This window comes from Helicoverpa armigera, chromosome 29 (assembly GCF_030705265.1).
Source record: "Helicoverpa armigera isolate CAAS_96S chromosome 29, ASM3070526v1, whole genome shotgun sequence".
NCBI lineage: Eukaryota > Metazoa > Arthropoda > Insecta > Lepidoptera > Noctuidae > Helicoverpa > Helicoverpa armigera.
The window spans coordinates 771362-793060 of record NC_087148.1 but is presented as its reverse complement, the minus strand read 5'-3'; the positions used below and the strand labels follow the sequence as shown (position 1 = coordinate 793060).

At 39.1% G+C, this 21699-nt stretch overlaps 1 protein-coding gene and 1 long non-coding RNA gene across 3 annotated transcripts in view; one reads left to right on the top strand and one right to left on the bottom strand.

The window, feature by feature from the left end:
* LOC110381915 (uncharacterized) overlaps window positions 1–21699 on the bottom strand; it is a 44262-nt gene that overhangs the window by 16237 nt on the left and 6326 nt on the right. The window lies entirely within an intron of this gene.
* LOC135119086 (uncharacterized) lies at window positions 20365–20972 on the top strand. The gene is made up of 2 exons (XR_010277975.1): window positions 20365–20533; window positions 20578–20972. It is a non-coding gene; the product is annotated as an uncharacterized LOC135119086 (long non-coding RNA).

The window sequence follows — 21699 nt, the reverse complement described above, 5'->3', positions numbered from 1 at the left end:
TTTATGACAGAACGGAGCTGATAGTCAGTTTTTTTGTAGGATAATAGAATATCAAGGGTATAGACGTCTTTTGTAGAAGCATAATCTGCCTAGCCTTTTCTTATGTTGGGGTCGGCTTCCAGTCTTAACCGGATTTTCTAGGAAGCAGTCTTCGAAGTATTTTTACAATAGAAGCTTGCATCTGCCTAGCCTTTTACTGTGTTGGGGTCGGCTTCCAGTCTTAACTGGATTTTATAGGGAAGTAGTATCCTCAGGAAGCGGTTAAAAATAGTGGAAGCTAGACATAGTCTTGTGCTTAGTCTTTTCGCAACTATGTTGGGGTCGGCTTCCAGTCTTTAACAGCGGAGTAACAGTGTGCCACATGGAGCAACTGCCTATCTGACCTCTTCAACCCTTTACCTTGATGTTAGGGTAACTTGATATCACTTGGTTAATTCAGTTTTCACCGGATGCAGATATGTTTTACATGGAATGACTGCCTATTAAATTTCCTCAACCCAGTTGCCCGAGCTACCTGATGCAATCAGTATGTTAAATAGGAATGTAGATGGATGGAGAGGGAGAAGCCTGAGAATAATTTATTTATTTATTTATTTATAGTTAATTAAAACGGTGCAACACCAATTACAATAATTAACATGGAAACATTAAAACAAAACAAAACAAAAGTAAAAACATATAGTCAACAGCATTTCAATATTTAACTAACAAGGAACAGTGGACGCTCTTGCATACTTTCTCTCACAGAACCCCAAACACACACGCATTACTTTACTCCACTCATCCACAAACACATCAAATTCAGGGTTGGCAGTCAGAAGGGCGTTGAGCGTCTTAAGAGTACGACATATAGGAGATTCAGCTCTGGCGACTGTTTTGCATGTCGGTGGGGCGAAGAGATTGTGCCTGCAGCTCTGACGGCGACCGATGCATTTGTCGGGGGTGAATAGGCGGCAGAAAAGGCTGTGGAGCTCTGGGCAGTCGATTTGGCCCCGTAAGGTTTTACAAGCTACCATGAGCTGATCAAAGCCTCGTCTTACCTCCAAGGAGTTAAAGCCTAACATCCCTAGCAGATAGTTAGTTGGGTACATGAAGGGAAAAAAGTTGTATAACCTTTTGAAAAAGTACCTCAGAAAGGTTTTTTGCAAATTTTCGATCATGAGTGTTTGAGTAGCGGTGTAGGGGTGCCAGACACAGGCACTTGACTCAAGCTTGCTTCGGACCAGAGTGGTATAGAGTAATCGGATGACATTGGGATTGCAAAAGTCGCGAGCATTGCGCAAAACAAAGCCCAGGCGCCTGAAGGATTCCTTCGTGAGGGAAGAAATGTGGTCTTTAAATGTCAAACATCGATCGAAAGTCACGCCCAGATCCTTTACGTTGGTGACTCGAGATAAAGAATATAAGATAATAAAGAATAGAATGCCTGTCAGGACAGATGGAAGTGACAGAATGGTAGCAGAAGACATATTAAACCTAAATTAGGAATAGAGCAGGATTAAAAATAAGAAAACAGAAACCCAAACTCTCATACAAACTTTTCTTAGTTCCTCAAATCTATACCAATATTACAAAGCTGAAGAGTATACTCAAACGCGCTTAACTCAAGACCTGCAACGATTTGAATTTATTTTTTATGTTAGATAGCCCATTATCAGGGAAAGCTATAGGCTACTTTTTGTACGCGGAGTAGATCCCACGGGACGCGAGCGAAATCGCTGGAGGAAGCTAGTAACTTATACATTCCTTCAAAACTACGTAGTTTTAATAAAGGAATACGTCATGAATTTTATCTCGGTTACTGTGCTACAAACCGCAAATAAACCGCGAACAAAAGTTTCACAATATATTATAAAACAAAGGTCTGTATCGAGACCCTATGGCCTATACTAATATTACATATGAAATAAATAAATAAAAATAAAATAAAAAGAAGTGTGAGTTTGTAGAGACTGCTAAAAGCTCAAAAACCACTGATCCGATTTTACTGAACGTCATAGCCATCTGGATCTCTCTCCGGTGGTGTGGGATTGTCGTCCGATCGCGCTATGAGAGTGAAAGAACAGTGAGTGCTATGTCAGACTCCTCCCACCTAATTATAAAACGTGGTCTTAAAAACTACCAGCTTTATTGCTACGTATAGTCCATTAACTTGTTTGGAACGATAGTTTAACCCTAGTACTATGGCTGGTTCTTTTTCAAGACCACGGTTAACAAGATCGTATGAGATGGGCTGCGAGATTGTTCGCGCGAGTTACCGCGGCGCTGGTACACAAAGAGCAGGAACATATTGACAGAAACCCACCATGGGTTTCTGTCAATAAGTCTGACACTCCCTCACGCTGCACCCACAGCGGGAGGGGTCATTTGATGATTTCAAAATTCTAAAGGATAAAAAAGGTTATAGAAGCAAGTGAAACCGCGAGCCAACACTAGTATTACATAACTGATAAGCCAGCAAGGTCGTTAATACAAAGAGCTTTACGTCACGGGTCTTTCCCCATTTACCGCAAGCCAATTGGCCACAACATCGCCATATATTGTATACCGATAATATTGTCCTCAATAACATTTGTGCTCATTGGCAATTAATTTCGTTTTAATAATAATTTACAGTATATTTTTTCGGAAATGAACTTGAAAGGAGAGCTGATGGCCGATGGGGCCGAAAAGTGCTGGAGTGGAGACCACAGACTAGCAAGCGCAGCATAGGACGACGCTGGATGCAGGTCGCCTCCAACAGGTATCTGCGGAGATCTAAGGGGGAGGCCTATGTTCAGCAGTGGACGTCCTATGGCTGAGATGATGATGATGAACTTGAAAGGATAATGGGTACATTTGTATTTATTATATTTTGTATGTATGAATGGAGTTTGGCTCAGATCTTCGCCATTTGCGTAGCCTGTGCTATGGTTATAGCCCCAACTATGTTGGGGTCGGCTTCCAGTCTAAACGGATGCTGCTGAGTACCAGTGTGCCACAAGGAGCGACTGCCTATCTGGCTTCCTCGACCCAGTTACCCGAGCAACAAAATACCCCTTGGCAAGTCTGGTTGTCAGACTTTCTGGCTCCGGACTACCCGTAGCGACTGCCAACGATGTTCAAATGACAGCCGGGACTTACAGTTTATCGTGCCATCCGAAATACAGTCCCAAAGGCTCCGAAACTACTGAACCGATTACCGATTTGATTGTTGAAAGGTCTTTTAACTTACAGACAGACATGTGTTGCTGGGGACTTTGTTGAGCCACTTCTTTCCAGCAAAAACACATAGGAAGTGGTGAAGGGTTTTGAGGGCTCTCTGTTTTGACGTTCGAAAAGTGCTGTTTTGTAGCCAAGTTTGAATAAATAATTTTTGATTTGTTTTATTAATTCTTTAACTGTTAAAAATTACGTTAACCCCGCGTGACGGTAGTAGATTTTGGTGGCCGGTTATGCAAAGTTTAGCTACGTGCGCTCTTATACTTAACTTCCAAATTATCATTCGTCTAGAGTCTAGGTCATTGAAAATTTTAATTGAATTAAAAATGCACATGCATTGAATACAAATAGGGTCACAAAATAATGCGAAAAAGTTAAAGTAAATCATGTATTTTAGTAAGTAACTGTTAAAGTCGGGACCTTCTGTCTGAATTCTTTGTCATTATGACTCATCGTCATCCATGTTTCGGAAGGCACGCTAAATTGGTGGGTCCCGGCTGTCATTTGAACATCTTTGGCCATCGTTACGGGTAGTCAGCAGCCAGGAGGTCTGTCAACCAGCTTTACAAAGTAACCCAGCAACTCCATACCTTTTGAGACTAGTTGTCAGACTTTTTGGCTTCAGCCTTTTTTTTTCTTTTAGCTTCTTTGTCCTGCCTGCCATTTTTTTCTGACGAAAGCCAGGACCCACCCACCAAAAGTCCCATGGAAAACATAGGAACTCATCATGCTGTAGACGGTCACCCATCCACGCTATCATTGCTTAACCTTATGATCGACATACGACTGTTACTTAGCCACAATCTCCTAAAACGATATTATCCAAACACATGAATAATATATTCGTCATTAGATAATGCGATCTAAAAATAAATTGACATATCAAAATAATCTTGTCTTTAGGTATCTTTAAACGTAGATATGTACTAAAAAGCCATAATAATATTTATTTGATAAGCTTTACAGACCAAATTGGCTTACCAATCATATATTGTGGAATCAGCCCCTTTTTTCAGACAGCCCACTCAAAGAAGGGGGAGGAGTTAATTTTATCTATAGAAAATATAGCCTTCGTGTCTATCAAAAATAAACGCCTGAGTTGGTGACTAACTGCGGGTTTCAATAACTGAACCATCCCTCGTTTTTTCGATTAGAGATTGAAAGACATGCTGCGGGATAGTTCGAAAGAGTTACCGCGGCCCTGGTACATAAAGGGCTTAAGAAAGAACATGGTGGGGTTTAGTCAGTAAGAGTCTGACACTCCCTCACGCACCCACAGCGGGAGCCGTCATTTGATGATTTCCCGTGAAAAAAGAAAACCAATTTAAATGATAGGATCGGTTCTTGTAATCTGCAGTTATTCTATGTCCTTTCTCAGGCTCAAGACTATCCGCGTTCCTTTCATTTACGATCGCTTCAGTCGTTTTAACGGACAGAAGGACTTACTATCTTCTCTATAATTAATATTATAGAGATATATTATTAACACGCTTATATTAGCTTCACTTGTAACTATGTATGTAAGAAAATCTTGGAATCTTAATTTGACCCACTTCCCGGTCTTCGATTAGGATGAAATTTTACACACGCTCTGAGTTCTGATGACAATACATGACTAGCGTGTTTTTTTTGGTTTTTAAATATATTTTTGTTATTTTGCTTATTAGAGATGGGAATTTTACTTATAAGGGGCTACTTCCAAAATTAAATCTCCAGTCGCAAATCGCGCGATAGATACGTTATACAAATCTTTAGACAAGCTATAAGGAAGTTCAGATTGTCTTTACAATGTCGATTTCACAATATTATACACGAAATTAATTACCGAACATAAAAAACATCATTTTCCTGCAAAATTGAACGCGAATTACGCAACTGCGAAGATAACGTATACGTATGTGAGATATCATTGGTTAACCTTATCTGTGCATCATTATTTTTTTTTAATAAACAAATGATTTCAATAGTATTTTAAACAGTATATAATATTAATATCATAAAGCTGAAGGAATAGATATTTACAGATCTACATATATCTAACACATTGTCAGTCGTTACGGGTAGTCAGAAGCCAGTAAGTCTGACACCAGTCTAACCAAGGGGTATCGGGTTGCCCGGGTAACTGGGTTGAGGAGGTCAGATAGGCAGTCGCTCCTTGTGGCACACTGGTACTCAGCTGCATCCGGTTAGACTGGAAGCCGACCCCAAGATAGTTGGAAAAAGGCTCGGGAGATGATGATGATGGTACAATACTAATATTATAAAGCTGAAGGATAGATATTTACAAATCTACAAAAATCTAACCTAGAAAAGATCTAATAGTCGTGTTAGTTACACTACTTATAACTGCAGAATGGCTAAATCATTTAAGCTGAAAATTAGAGAGGAGGTAGCTTGCACATAAAAGAAGAACATAAGATAGGTTTAGTCACCATCCGGCTACGGGAAGTGGGTGAAACCACGGACAGAAGCTAGTTAACTATAAAGCTGAAGAGTTTGTTTTGTTAAACGCGCTAATCTCAGCAACTACTACGACGATTTGAAAAATTCTTTTAATGATAGTGATTTATCGAGGATGGCTACTTTTTAATCAGTTAATAGCTTATGACAAATTAACCAGTTACGTGGATCGATCAAAGGTTAAACAAGATAACTTTTGGCGCGGTAAGTCCGCGGATCGGTGATCATCGTCATAACAAGTTCCGATAGCACGCAAAATTTTAGGACCCGGCTGTCATTTGAATATCTTTGGCAGTTGTTACGGGTAGTCAGAAGCCAGAAAGTCTGACAATCAGTCTTGTCAAAGGATATCGGGTTGCCCGGGTAACTGAGTTGAGGAGGACAGATAGGCAGTCGCTCCATGTGGCACACTGGTACTCAGCTGCATCCGTTTAGACTGGGAGCTGTCTTCGGAAGCCAGAAAGTCTGACAACCTGTCTTGGCAAAGCGACATCGGGTTGCCAAAGTAACTGGGTTGAGGAGGTAAGATAGGCAGTAGCTCCTTGTGGCACACTGGTACTCAGCTGCATCCATTTAGACTGGAAGCTGTCTTCAGAAGCCAGAGTTTTTTTTTTTAACGACGCGACGTCAAAAATCATCAAATGACCCCTCCCGCTGTGGGTTAGCAGCGGTGAGGGAGTGTCAGACTCTTATTGACTAAATACCCTCGTGTTCCGTCGTAAGCCTTTTATGTACCAGGGCCGCGGTTACTCTTTCGAACAATCCATCCATCCTCCGAGCCTTTTCCCAATCATGTTGGGGTCGGCTTCCAGTCTAACCGGATTCAGCTGAGTACCAGTGCTTTACAAGAAGCGACTGCCTATCTGACCTCCTCAACCCAGTAACCCGGGCAACCCGATACCCCTTGGTTAGACTGGTGTCAGACTTACTGGCTTCTGACTACCCGTAACGACTGCCAAGGATGTTCAATGACAGCCGGGACCTACAGTTTAACGTGCCATCCGAAACACAGCCAATGGTGTCTAAGATACACTTAGAAAGTACATACTAACTTAGAAAAGTTGCATTGGTACTTGCCTGACCTGGGATCGAACCCGCGCCCTCGTACTTGAGGTTGGTCCTTTACCCACTAGGCCACCACGACTTCAACCGCCGCGGTAACTCTTTCGAACAATCCACTGGCAAAATTCTAAGTAGATGACTTATTTGACCAGTTAACATCGAAACTCCGTAATTTCCCAAGATTCTTCAAACTGACAGTATTTTTTTTAACATTTCCTCCTTTATAATACTTGTGAACCTTTTCCTTTAAGAGATATAATCTGAATATGGTGACGTCATTCGCTATGTGCACGTGCGCAAAAAGAACTACTTCGTCATCTGGTTTTATTTATTTATTTAGTTTATTTTTTATTAATAATATTTGTTACACATTCACGCAAGCATCATCTGGTCTTAAAACTAGATCTACACTTATATTGTGAAGAGGAAAAAATTGTATTTTTGTATGTAATGGATAAACTCAAAAACTAGTCACAAGATTTTAAAAATTCTTTCACCATTGAAAAGATACATTGCCTACGCGTAACATAGGCTGTATTTTATGCCGGTGCGGACAGAAGTTCCCACGGGATGAGTATGAAACCCCGGTTTATCCCGGTACGTAGTTTACCCAGTAGTTCAAACCGCGGGAAATCGGCTAGTAGCTGATAAACATAACCCAAATATTTTTGGGGTGATGTAACTAAAGGGAAAAAACTGGATTGTATTACTAAGACTTCGCTGTTCGTCTGTGTTATAAAACATTTTATAGTAAGACAATTCCAATTTTTAACGAAAGTGATATTTCGGCCGTTTCATAGAAAACTAGCTTCCACCCGCGTCGAGTTCGGCTATATCGCGTTTCCAAGAGAACTCTTCAAAAGCACGGAATAAAAACTATCCTATGTTCTTTCTTAAGTCCGACTCTATCTCTGTACCAAATATTAGTAAAATCAGTTCAGTGGTTTGGACGTGAAAGCGTAACAGACAGACAGAGTTACTTTCGCACTTATAATATTAGTAGGGATGGTTTGAGAATCTTTTTGCAAATCGCGCATATGTAGTGGATCTCGTATGTTACGGAATGACAATAAGTTTGGCGAGAAGTACCTATACCATGATGGACAAGATGAACGGCATCTTCAGCTGTCATTGTTACAATTCCACGTTAGAAACCATCAGGTCTGAAAGTACTCTGACCTAGTGTGAGTTTATTAGGTTAATAAGTCGCAGCCCAAACAGCAAGATTTCAAAGCAGTTTTTTTACAAATGTTAATCATATTTTGAAGGTACTGCTGACTCTACCGGAGCTGTGGGATTGTTCGCGCGAGTTACCGCGGCGCTGGTACATAAAGGGCTTAAAAAGGAACATGGTGGGTTTTAGTCAGTAAGAGTCTGATACTCTTACTTTCCCTCACGCGGCACCCATAGCGGAAACATATCATGATTTCAGGTGTGGTCAACAGTAGACCACAAACGGATATAATATAACCTTTTTTGGTTTTCTGGTCTGCATTTACCGTAAACGCGTGATGACCAAATAAATCATTTGGCAAATTTTTTTTGACTCTTTTTCCCTGTGACAAAAATGTCAAATGATAGGTCAAGAATAACCCAGATATATATAATTGTGTTCGCAATGGGAAAGCCCCAATATGTTTGGAGGAACCGAATTTATATTAGTCATCCCAAATTATACGTCCACACTAATATTATAAACGCGAAAGTTTGCACGTATCGATCTATGGATGTAAAAACTTTCCTGCGAAAACTACTGAATGAATTTTGATGAAACTTAGCAATAAAATAGCTTATACGTCCGAATACCACATAGGCTACTAATTAGTTTATCCAGGAAGTAGTTCCTTCGGGAAGAGGGTGAAACCGCTGACAAGAGCTAGTTGCCAAATATGATAAAACAAAGACAATACCCGCCGAAAAGGAGTTTGTTCAGCTGCGATATAAAATTCTGTAGGATTTTCTTTCTAATATTGCAGCGGTGATTCAATTTAATAGTCTTAGAGCGCTAGAATGGGTCCATAATTGTTATAACAAAAAGGATAAAGTTCCTACACTGTAGTACCCAGGCTTATAACATGCATTATTTGAAAGATGACATGAATAAGAAGGGAGTGGATGTTAGTATGACGACTGACAGAGAGGAATGGAAGCGAAAAACGTATTGCGCCGACACCAAAAAAAATACTTATAGAAAGTCTTTGGAACTAATAAAACAAATCTTGTAGTAATTAAAAACTATAACAATACAATAATAATTACAAATTCGAGCCACAAACAAAATTTAATCATACACAAATATTGTGTTGTTTACTTCAATATACATAATTGATTTTAATAACAACAATTTATTTAGTCCTGCCTCTGACGTCCGCCAATAATGGGAAAACCCATAGATAAGAAGCAGAAAGAGGGAGTCATATGACAATATATTAACGTATAATTATATATGAAACGTATTAATAAAAATATAGAACGGACCACGGCTATATTTAGCAAAGAAAGACATGAAGATCTGCGAACTCGAAGAGGAAGATGTCCAGGATATAGCGAAGTGGAAGAAGATACGGAAAGCGGACCCCGTCGCAAAACGGGATAAACGCTGAGAAGAAGTAGATAGAACGGACCGCGGCTGTCATTTAACCCTTGACAGTCGTTACGGGTAGTCAGAAGCCAGTAAGTCTGATACCAGTCTTAGTTACTGAGGGGTCTGGGTTGCCCGGGTAACTGGGTTGAGGAGGTCAGACTGGCAGTCGCTTCTTGTAAAATACTAGTATTCAGCTGTAGCTGTTTAGACTGGAAGCCGACCCCAACATAGTTGGGAAAAGGCTCAGGATATGATGATGAACGAACCTCATATACTAATATATAAAAAAGAGTAAATATATTTTTTTGTTTGAACCCTAAAGGCTCCGAAACTACTGAACCGATTTGAAAAATTCATTCACTGTTGGAAAGCTACACTGTTCCCGAGTAACACAGGCTATATTTTATCCCGGTACGGGCAGTAGTTCCCAAGGGACGCGGGTGAAAACATTCACTAGGAGCTCTAAGAGATCTAATATGACTACATAGTATTTACGTATTTCTAAATATATAGAACGATTCACGCCAAATGTTATATTTTTATTAATAAATACAAAATACCTGTTTTGATTTTGATAATTTTAAACTTAAAAACCACTGTTCGCATTCTAAGAATAAGTCAATAAAATTAACTGACGTATTTGTTGATATTTAAACATTTTTTGAGAGGAAAGGTTGCAAGCGGTCTTAGGATCTACGTTACTCATCATCTACGTAGTCTTTTCCCAACTATGTTGGGGTCGGTTTCCAGTCTAACCGGATGCAGTTATGTACCAGTGTCTTACGAGGAGCGACTGTCTATCTGATCTCCTCAACCCAGTTACCCGGGCAACCCAACACCCTTTGATAAGACTGGTTGTCAGACTTTCTGACTTCTGACTACCCGTAACGACTGCCAAAGATGTACAAATGTTAGCCGGGATCTACATAGGTTATCGTGCATACAAGTAACAGATTCTAGTCATGTTTTCAACTTATTTTCAATGTAATTATCGTTTGTCATAACAAAAGTCGTAGGCTTTAAGCAACCGACGTAACAAACGTTAGGAAAGTCCTAATTTATTTATTTAATAATGTTATGATGGAGATAAAACGTTCTAAAGAAACAAGATAGTAACTATACATATAACACCCCTTTCTTTCCTATTGTCTAATAAATATGAAGCATCAAAGCTCATCATCATCTCCCGAACCTTTTCCCAACTATGTTGGGGATTGCTTCCAGTCTAACCGTATGCAGCTGAGTACCAGTGTTTTACAAGAAGCTACTGACCTATCTGACCTGAAGCATCACAGCTGTTCCTGTCAAATAATTTTGCCGCTCCGAATGTCGCTATAAGTGACTTCACGACAGTTGTCTTTTTGAATTGAGATCTGTACCAAACAAACGCGCAAGGAGTCTTATATGTATGAGCTCAGAAATGCTAATCTGAAACGTTAATTGGTGCAAACTGTACAAAAAACACTCCTGCGTCGCGTCTGTCTGACTTTTCGCAATAAGATCAAAAACTATTGAGCAGATTCTCATGTAGTTTTCATCGCACAGAAAAAATAACGAAGGTTTAGAAACATAATTTCTTAGCGTGCGTAGTATTACGGGACAGTAGTATAGGTAAAATAAAATACAGAAACACGTGAACTGAATCATAGTTATTACCTCATTTGGAATAACTTCTAGTTTGATTTTAAAACAATGTCATCATCATTATACCTTTTCCTGAAGTTTCTAGTCTAAACATAACGTTTGTACTAAATATCTAAGTAACTCATTACACCTAACCAAAGGGGAAAACGGACCCTATTAGTAAGACTTCGCTCTCCGTCCGTCTGTCACCAGGCTGTATCTAATGGACCGTGATAGTGAGACAAGTCGTGGTAGCCTAGTGGGTAAAGAACCAACCTCTCGAGTATGAGGGTGTGGGTTCGATTCCAGGTCAGGCAAGTACCAATGCAACCTTTCTAAGTTTGTATGTACTTTCTAAGTAATCTTAGACACCAATGGCTAATAAAAAGAGATGAAGGAAAACATCTTGAGGAAACCTGGACTACAAAGTCTGAAATCAGCAACCCGCATTGAGCAAGCGTGGTGATTAATGCTCAATCCTTCTCCGTGTGAGAGGAGGCCGCAGCCCAGCAGTGGGACGATAAAAGGCTGTAACAGTAACAGTGAGACAGTTCAAACTTTCACAGATGATGTATTTCTGTTATAACAACAAGCCGCTATAATAGAATAGGTCTTTTAACAACAAATGATAACTAGAACAAAATAAGTATTACAAGGGTCCCATACAATAAAAAAAAAAATCATGTGTTGTGATAATGGTAAGGAATCCGATGTGTGCAGACTGACTACGCACTCATCGGATACTTTTTCCATGTTAGTCTCAGCTTCCAGTCTAACTGGATGCAGCTGAGTACCAGTGTGCCACATGGAGCAAATGCCTATCTGATCTCTTCGACTGAAACCAGGCAATACGACACCCCTTGGTAAGACTGGATATCAACTTTTCTGGCTACTGACTAATGAAACTGCCGATTTATTGGGTCCTAGAAATCAATCAGGTGATTTGCAGGTTTCATCACCTAACAAGCCTCAGTCTTAGAGTTTTCTCAAATCCACCAGACGGCCTCTGACGTGTTTCTTGAAAAACAATAGCAAATCATTTCAAGAAACAATTATAAGCTCTTTGTTTAAACCCTGAGAACTTAGTTAATTCCTAAATTAGATCTTTTCAACGAATTACTAAATGATATGATAGAATTTGCTGGGGAGTTTGTTGCGCCACTTCTTCTTCCCAGCAATAACACATAGGAAGTGGTGAAGGGCGGGCGTTTTGGGGGCTGTCTTTTGTTTTTGACGTTTGAAAAGTGCTGATTTATCAGCCTAATTTAATTAAAGTTTTTGAGTTAGATAAAATAATATGTCTTCAAAGTAGCTGTTACTATTAAAAATTCTATCGGCCAGTTTCTTCATCAAAAGTTTAAGTTAAAGTAAGTTAAAGTAAAAGTAACGGTCAAATTAAATTTTTCTATTAGTTTTGCTGTCACTTTAGCCTTGAAAAAACTAATTTGACCGTTACTTTTACTTTAGACATAACTTTAGCCATAACTTTAACTTTTGATGAAGAAACTGGCCGTATGAGGAAAATCACTTTGTAGGCGCAAAAACCTACTAATATTATAAATGCGAAAGTTAGTTATGTATGGATGTTTGTTCCCCTTTCACGTAAAAACTACTGGATGGATTTTGATGAACCTCGGCAGTAGTAGACTTTATTATTCAGAATAACATATAGGCTACTTTTAGTATGGGTACGGGAAGTAGTATACTCGCGAAAACGGGTGAAAACGCTGGCAGAAGCTAATCAGTGATGATTCATACCTAATCAGAAATAATCAGATTTAGAGTCGACTGTTCAAAAAACCGGAAAGGGTACTAAATATTTTCAATTTTACAGCCTAGTGTTGTCAAACATGAAAAACCCAGAGATAATGATTAATACAGATATTATAAACATTGATAAAACTATTAAACCGATTACAAAGAGCAGTAATCAATCATTCAATTCGATATCAACTCGTGTCTCAATAGTTTCGGGGATTTGAAAGGCATAAATCTATTTTGAAATCTTTAGGTACTAATATTGTAAAGCTGAAGAGTTTGTTTGTGTGAACTACTGGCCGGAAATAAGAAAAATATTTTAGTGTCAGATAGCATATTTATCGAAGAAGCCTACAGGTATTTTTTGTTTCGATACGCGAAGTAGTTCCAACGGAACGGATTATAGATCGTGAAACGTTAAATACGCAAAACCTCAAGACGTCCCGAAGAATGTGTAATTGAACTGACAAAATTCTGAGCGAAAGTCATTAAAAAAAATATTTTCTTGTCTCTGTGACGACGCGCTATGGGACGCGTTTTGGCTATTTCGCGCACTATCACGTGCTGGACTTATAAATACGTAGACAGGGCAATAATTTTCATAATTGCCAATGTTAGAAATTGTTTTAATGGAGATTTTTCTCTTTCTATACTCTTCTATCTGCCGTCATCTCACAAGTAACATTCTTGGCGGAAGACGATATAGCCAAAAAGACTGTCACTTATGAAATGACGTTAGACAGAGAAATATGTAAGAAGACATGCTGCGCCGACCACCAACAAAATTGGGAGAAGGACAGGTAATAAAAAGGATAGCAATAATCAGGCAAATACTATCAAATACTATTCAAATTGGGTTTTCACTGCAAGCAAGAACGGATAAGGAAAATTACTGGTAATAGAGAAATTATAAATTATTCATACTGGGTATGACTTATACATATGAACGTTGTGGGTAATTTTCAGTTAGGGGTAGAGCGGTACCAATTTCTAAGTGGAGTCTAGATTGGTTCAAGTGCCTGATAGGTTTCTATCAATCTTGGTACACAAAGGGTTCCAGAAGGAATGCAGGTTTAATCACCTAACAAGCCCCAGTGTCAGAGTTTTCTCAAATCCGCCTGACGGCCTCTGACGTGGAATTGTAACAACGACTGCTACTGAGTAGCATTTAGGGACGTCGGCTTTACGTGCCCTCTCAGGCACGGGGGTGTAACACCAGCTTCTAGACTTCGGGCTAGTTTTTAAAAAATTCTAACACCTAATATTTTACTTTAATTTTACTACATGGAGTAAGATAAAACCGATCATCCACCTGTAGGACCGTCTACTGTCTATCCTGGATCGGATAGATAGATCTGGATAGGACGTTTGATATACACGTTTTTAGGCATTAATTTTAGTCTACATTTTTGTAGACTCTATCCAACTATTGTAGGATTGTTTATTTGGGTAACCGCAGTCCTAATACACTATGTGCTCCTATAGGAACATGGAGAGGTTAATTCAGTATCAGTCTGACACTTTCTTCCGCAACACAAATCGCAGGAGAAATCTTTTGCCGGTATCCATAAAAGACCAGGTAACTAGATACCTTTTGCAGGTCGCCTCCAACAGGGATCTGTGGTGATCTAAGGGGGAGGCCTATGTTCAGCAGTGGACGTCCTATGGCTGAGATGATGATGATGATGATAAAAGACCAAGTAATTAAGAATACGAATAATTAGGTGTTTTAAAGAATTAAAATTAGCATTCAACAGTATCATAATCTTTCAAAAAAAATGTTATAAATCATACTTTTGACATGATAACAATTCGGCATTGTAAGCTCGTGTTTATTATGACTACAAAAATTAAATACGTATTATAGGTACCTACTAGCTGTTTCCCGCGGTAAAAATCGTATCCCGGTGGAACTACTGCCCGTACCGGTATAAAATATAGCCTATGTTACTCGGGAAGAGTGTAGCTTTCCAACAGTGAAAGAATTTTTCAAATCGGTTCAGTAGTTTTGGAGCTTCAGGGTACAAACTAAGACATGTTTTCTCTTTATTATATTAATATAGAAATATAGGTATGATGTCAAGGACAACTGCATTCTAGTAAAAGTCGGAATCACTACGTCATACAAAACAAAGTCTGTCTGGTCACGATAATCTCAAAAATTACTGACTAGATTTTCATGAAGTTTTCACCAATAGCTAGGTTTTTCGGCAAGATGTCGATTTGTAATTCAATTATTACGTATTTGTATTTGACTGAGTCGCTACTTAAACAAAAATGATAAGTCATGTCTACAAATAAAACAATTTGGAATATTTTACAGAGAAAAACACCGAATTATGACGTCAAAAGTATATTTTTATTTCTTACCATAATGTTATCAGTAACAATTGTTTTTCTGCAAAACGGGGGCAGGCGATAAGGTTTTTTTTTTTCTCTAAAAAAGCATATTACACAACATCAGTCAGTATGTCTGTTGCCAAGTCGAAAACAGCTGAACTGTCTGTGATTGCGATAAAGAATGATAAATAGATGACTAAAGGTACTTGTGATAATATAAATGATATGATAATATGACATAAGTAATGTTTTGGCTAGATTATAGTTGTGACTCATACTTTTTTTGACATTCGTATCAGTCTTATCTTTGATCGAGGTCTATTTAAATACGGCATAATCAATAAAGTCTGGAAAGCTATAATCCATAATAGTGTCATAAAATAAAATCGCAAAATTTTATATTTTCATATTAAAACTACCAGTTTCCTACAGTTTCATCAGAGTTCCATGGGATCTACTGCCCGTAACGGGATAAAATATAGCCTATGTTACTCGGGAAGAGTGTAGCTTTCCAACAGTGAAAGAATTCTTCAAATCGGTTAAATAGTTAAGGAGTCTAAAATGAAAATCTTTCCTCTTTATTTACCTACATTTTTATTATTTTATTTATATTAAATAGCGTTCCGGTGGTGTCGGATTGGCATCCCATCGCGCTATGAGAGTGAAGGAATAGTGCGTGCACTATAATATGTCCTGCGCAGTTGGCTAATTTCCTTACATGAGAATAGCCACCGTAGCCGATAATCGGCTAGGAGGGCATCATTAGATAGCCGTTTAATTCATTTTTCTCTAACTTGTGATCAAGCACATTGCAATGAAATGATCAAAATTGCCGATAGGACCGATAGAAGAATAATTATTTATTTTATGTATTTTTTTTCTTTCAGAATATGATCAATTGAATTAAAAGTCATTTGGGATGTTTGAGGTTTAGTGCATTGAACGTTACATGTCGTACATATTGAGAATCATCCCGTTTGATATAGACGCACTTTTTACTCGGGACTCCGCATTTTCTTTAGGTTGCGGGTAAAACCGCAAACATCAATTAGTCATCAATCAGTCATTAAGTGGTCGATTTTTAATTGATTTGATAACAAAACAGATATTATCGAAGGATAAACAGTTACCATAGGATTTACCCTGTGTGTAAGTTGCTATCAATCAAATTATAATCATTATTAATTGGGTACAGAGGTCTGACCCTGTAATTATATAATTTATGTATTAGAGCACGTAAATGTCGGGCCTACGCCTGATCTCTTTCCGGTCGTGTCGGATTGCCGTCCCATCGGGTTATGAGAGTGAAGGAATAGGGAGTGCACCTGTGTCTGCGCAAATGCTCGTGCACTATAATATGTCCTGCGCATCTGGCTCATGAGAACAGCCGCCGTGGCTGAAATCGGCCGTGGACGCCATTATAATTTGTATTAAAGGCCTTAATTGCTAGGGAGTTTGTTGCACCACTTCTTCTTCCCAGCAAAAACACATAGAAAGTGGTGAAGGGTGGGCGTTTTGCAGATACCGCGGTCCTGGTACATAACGAGCTCGAGAAGGAACATGGTGGGTTTTAGTCAGTAAAAGTCTGACGCTCTGGTCATAAGAAAGCCTTTACACGATAAAGTGCAGGTCCCGGCTGTCATTTGAATATCTTTGGCACTCGTTACGGGTAGTCAGAAGCCAGTAAGTCTGACAACCAACCGGCTTGAAGAGATCGAATTGGCAGTGGGTCTTTGTAAAGCACTGGTACTCAGTTGCATTAGGTTAGACTAGAAGCCGACCCCAACACAATTGGGAAAAAGGCTAGGCAGATGATAACGTAAAGTACTTACCTATTTTATGTAGTTTCACCGTATTTAGTAATTTCTACTTTCCCTGAATATTATAATTAGCATCCAGGTAAATTATATAGAAAAACAACGAACAACACGGTTATACCCAAAAAGTATTGACGCAAAACATTATTGAATTAACAAGGAAAAAACAAATTTATTTTCGGGAAACAAATCTGTAGATATTGTTTAGTATAATTTCGAAAAACAATGCAAGCAAGTTATAACGTATAGTTTTGTGTTAAAACGAAATTATGAACATATTTTTCCTATCATTCATAGTAAACTACCTAAAAAGTTCTCAAACTGGCCCCCCGAATAAAGTCATCTAAAGTCATCAATTATAAAAAAAAAAACGACCAAGTGCGAGTCGGACTAGAGCACGAAGGGTTCCGTACCATTATTTATAGAACCGCAACTACCTGTTGCCGTTATCGCTATAAAAAAAATGAGCAAAAAAATCACGTTTGTTGTATGGAAGCCCAAAATATTGATTTTATTCTAGTTTTCAGTATTTGTTGTCATAGTTGTCTTACACAAGACAGTTTCCGAAATCGCTTCATGGGTTTTAGAAACTTTCACAAAGCAGCCCGGAGTCTGGAAGTTGGTGATTGATATACCCATGCATCGGAGAGCACGTAAATGTCAGTCCTGCGCCTGATCTCTCTCCGGTCGTGTCGGATTGCCATCCCATCGGGCTATGAGAGTGAAAGAATAGGGAGTGCACCTGTGTCCAAGCAAATGTGCGTGCACTATAGTATGTCCTGCGTAGTTGGCTAATCTCCTTACATGAGAACAGCCGCCGTAGCCGATAATCGGTTAGAAGGACATTATCATCAATGTCGGTCCTGCGCCTGATCTCTCTCCGGTCGTGTCGGATTGCCGTCCCATGTGTCCATTTCGACCGCGCGGCCACCTCATAATTTTTGATGAAACTTTGCCAGGAATTAGTAGTAATTTGTTACTTTTCACTCCTCTTTTCCTGAATTTGTTACAAAAAAAACCAAGCCGCTATGACAAAGAACAGTTGGCCGCTAGAACCGCCACTTGCCGTAGTCATCGCCCGTGATTACTCAGAAACTATACAATGCAGATAGACGAATGATACATCAAAAGAAAGGTCTTAATTTGTTAAATTTGTTACAAAAATAAAAAAGGTCAAAACGTAGATATACAAAAAGTTATGCAATGTTAAGTTTTCAGGTTATGAGTAGGTAAGTATATCACCGTAGGCACCAAATTAATAGAGGCTAATGTGTATAGAAAATTAGTCTTTAATTTGTTACAGCGAAAAAAGACAAAAAAATACTAGAAAGCAGGTTCAATAATATGTTAGAGTCGATTTTAGTTGGCCGCGCGGACGGCAATATGCCTAAAATACAATTTCGTTTTTCTCGTTATTAAAAGTAGGTTTTAGCTTAATTAAAGTACTAGTCGATGGGTAACGTAACCTAGTTTGAATAAATATAGCGAATTTAACTGCAGCATTCGTATTTTAGGAGATATTTACAAAAACACAGTGGTATGAAACTGTATGAGAGTAGGGTGTCCATGCATTTTCACATATTCGAAATTTTCGTTATTCACGTCTTATTTTTTTAGGGAGAGTGCATACTTTATAAAAATCAAAGTCACAAATAGATTAAAATTTCTTTATTTACAATCAACACAAAGGCAAACAAATCAAGTAATAAAAGACAACCAGATAAATATAAAATCTTCATAAACTAACATAATATTTATAAATTAACTGACACGAAAATATGTGACACAGAATGTAGACATATTTTCTTAGAGGGGTTACCTACTTATTTCAATTTTAAAAGAATTGTCGTCGTAACAAAAATATTTATTGTTATTTAAAAATGACATTTATAGTGGCCTATTTTTGGGCCTGGTATAAATTCTATACCAGGTTCTTACCGCGGTATTTCACTGCTCTCTGTCTCTGGAAAAGTCTTCGCCAGAGTACTTCTAAACCGCCTCAGGAACCTCTCTGAAAAGATTCTGCCGGAAACCCAATTTGGTTTCAGACCAGACAGAGGAACTTGTGAGGCAATATTCGCAGTCCGTCAACTCCAGGAAAAAAGTAGAGAGCAGGGACAGCACTTGTATCTCTGCTTTATTGATCTGGAAAAAGCCTTTGACTGCGTCCCTCGCGAGCCCCTCTGGAAGGTACTGAGAAAGTTGGGGTGTACAGAGAAGTTCATAAGACTCCTGCGACTCCTGCACGATGACATGCAATGTTGTGTAGCGGTTGAAGATGACCAATCGAGCTTCTTCTCCGTCACCTGTGGAGTGAAGCAAGGTTGTGTCCTGGCTCCCACATTGTTTGCATTATATTTCGCAGTTGTAGTCCGGGAAGTATTGACTTCTTCTCCTGAAGGAGTTCGTATTCGTTATCGGACTGACGGCAAACTTTTCAATCTGAATAGACTCAAGGCGACCACAAAGGTGTCCTATGCACATATACAGGACATTATGTATGCAGATGACCTCTGTTTCGTGGCTGAATCCCCTGAAGTCCTGCAACAGCTAGTCACGAACCTTCACAAGCAGTGCTGTACATTTGGTCTAAAAATCAGCATCAAAAAGACAGAAGTGATGTCTTTAGACAATCACGGACGTCAAGAACTGACCATTATGCTTGGTGAAGATGTGCTGAAGCAGGTCGATAAATTTCGATATTTGGGGAGCATTGTAACATCAAAGTGCGACCTTGACGCCGAAATCAATAGCAGAATTGGTGCTGCAGCCGCTGCTTTCGGCAAATTCGACAAGAAGGTCTTCAGCTCCCATGACCTAAAGATATCCACAAAGGTCTCTGTGTATATGGCAGTTGTGTTGCCTTGTATACTCTACTCAGCGGAAACATGGACATCGTACCGACGCCACATCAAGCAACTAGACCGCTTCCACCTCAAATGTCTGCGCAAAATATTAAATATCCGTTGGTTTGATCGTGTGCGTAACACAGAAGTGTTGAGGAAAGCCAATGTAGGTGGTATTGAAGCATACCTCATGAGGAGACAGCTTCGTTGGTGCGGGCATGTACTGCGCATGCCGGATACTAGAGTGGCCAAGCGCATCCTCTACTCCGAGTTGCAGGAGGGCAAGCGGAAACGTGGCGGACAGCTGCTGCGATACAAGGATGTGCTGAAGCGCCACATGAAAAGCTGTTCCATTGAACCGTCTCAGTGGGAGAATCTGGCATCCAACCGCAGAGACTGGAGAAGCCGCGTTAAAGCCAAAGTCTTTGACTTTGAAGCACGCCGGCTTTCTAAGTTGGATGCCAAACGAGATGAGTTGAAAGCTCGACCACCTGTAGCTATCAACTACAACTTTGTGGCTGGTACCCTGACATGTCCGCAGTGTGCGCGGGACTTTCACGCACAAAATTGGATACTCCAGCCACATGAGAGCACACGCACGCCATTAGGGTCGAAGTGGTCGCCGTTGCCGAAATCGGCGTGGAAGATTATTATTATTATTATATAAATTCTATAGTACCAACTAAGAAATAATAATTATCCTTAATGCTAAGAGTATTCGGCAATTCAGTGAGTAAAACTGAGTATGCAGCTCCGTTTAAATCAAATGTTATGATCTCGCCTAGCTTAAGTTCACCTTTCAACTCTGTGTCACATTTTTGACACATTGTGTTAACACAAAGGCAAACAATTGATTTGTTTGCCTTTGTGTTGATTGTAAATAAAGAAATTTTAATCTATTTGTGACTTTGATTTTTATAAAGTATGCACTCTCCCTAAAAAAATAAGACGTGAATAACGAAAATTTCGAATATGTGAAAATGCATGGACACCCTACTCTCATACAGTTTCATACCACTGTGTTTTTGTAAATATCTCCTAAAATACGAATGCTGCAGTTAAATTCGCTATATTTATTCAAACTAGGTTACGTTACCCATCGACTAGTACTTTAATTAAGCTAAAACCTACTTTTAATAACGAGAAAAACGAAATTGTATTTTAGGCATATTGCCGTCCGCGCGGCCAACTAAAATCGACTCTAACATATTATTGAACCTGCTTTCTAGTATTTTTTTGTCTTTTTTCGCTGTAACAAATTAAAGACTAATTTTCTATACACATTAGCCTCTATTAATTTGGTGCCTACGGTGATATACTTACCTACTCATAACCTGAAAACTTAACATTGCATAACTTTTTGTATATCTACGTTTTGACCTTTTTTATTTTTGTAACAAATTTAACAAATTAAGACCTTTCTTTTGATGTATCATTCGTCTATCTGCATTGTATAGTTTCTGAGTAATCACGGGCGATGACTACGGCAAGTGGCGGTTCTAGCGGCCAACTGTTCTTTGTCATAGCGGCTTGGTTTTTTTTGTAACAAATTCAGGAAAAGAGGAGTGAAAAGTAACAAATTACTACTAATTCCTGGCAAAGTTTCATCAAAAATTATGAGGTGGCCGCGCGGTCGAAATGGACACCGTCCCATCGGGCTATGATCGGAATCCGCGAGACAGAATCATAACCTTTCCAGCTTTGACGTAGTCGGGTAAAAAAAGTAAAGTCTGAATATTAAACTGTTCAGATTATTAACTAGTTCATATTAAAATACTATGCAACCTTGACTCGAGTTTAGGGGTCAAAATTCACGTTGTTTCAAATGCGTTTAACTCTTGTAAGTATAAGAAATCCAAAGTAGTCTCAATTCTTTATCTGGCTAGTCTTTTCCTTAATAGGACTTTACTAGGAGTTTTCCACCGTTTCACCGGCGTCCCGTGGAAACCTCTTCCCGCACCTGGCCAAAGTATACGACAACAGTGACTATTGGAAAGTCAATTTGGGA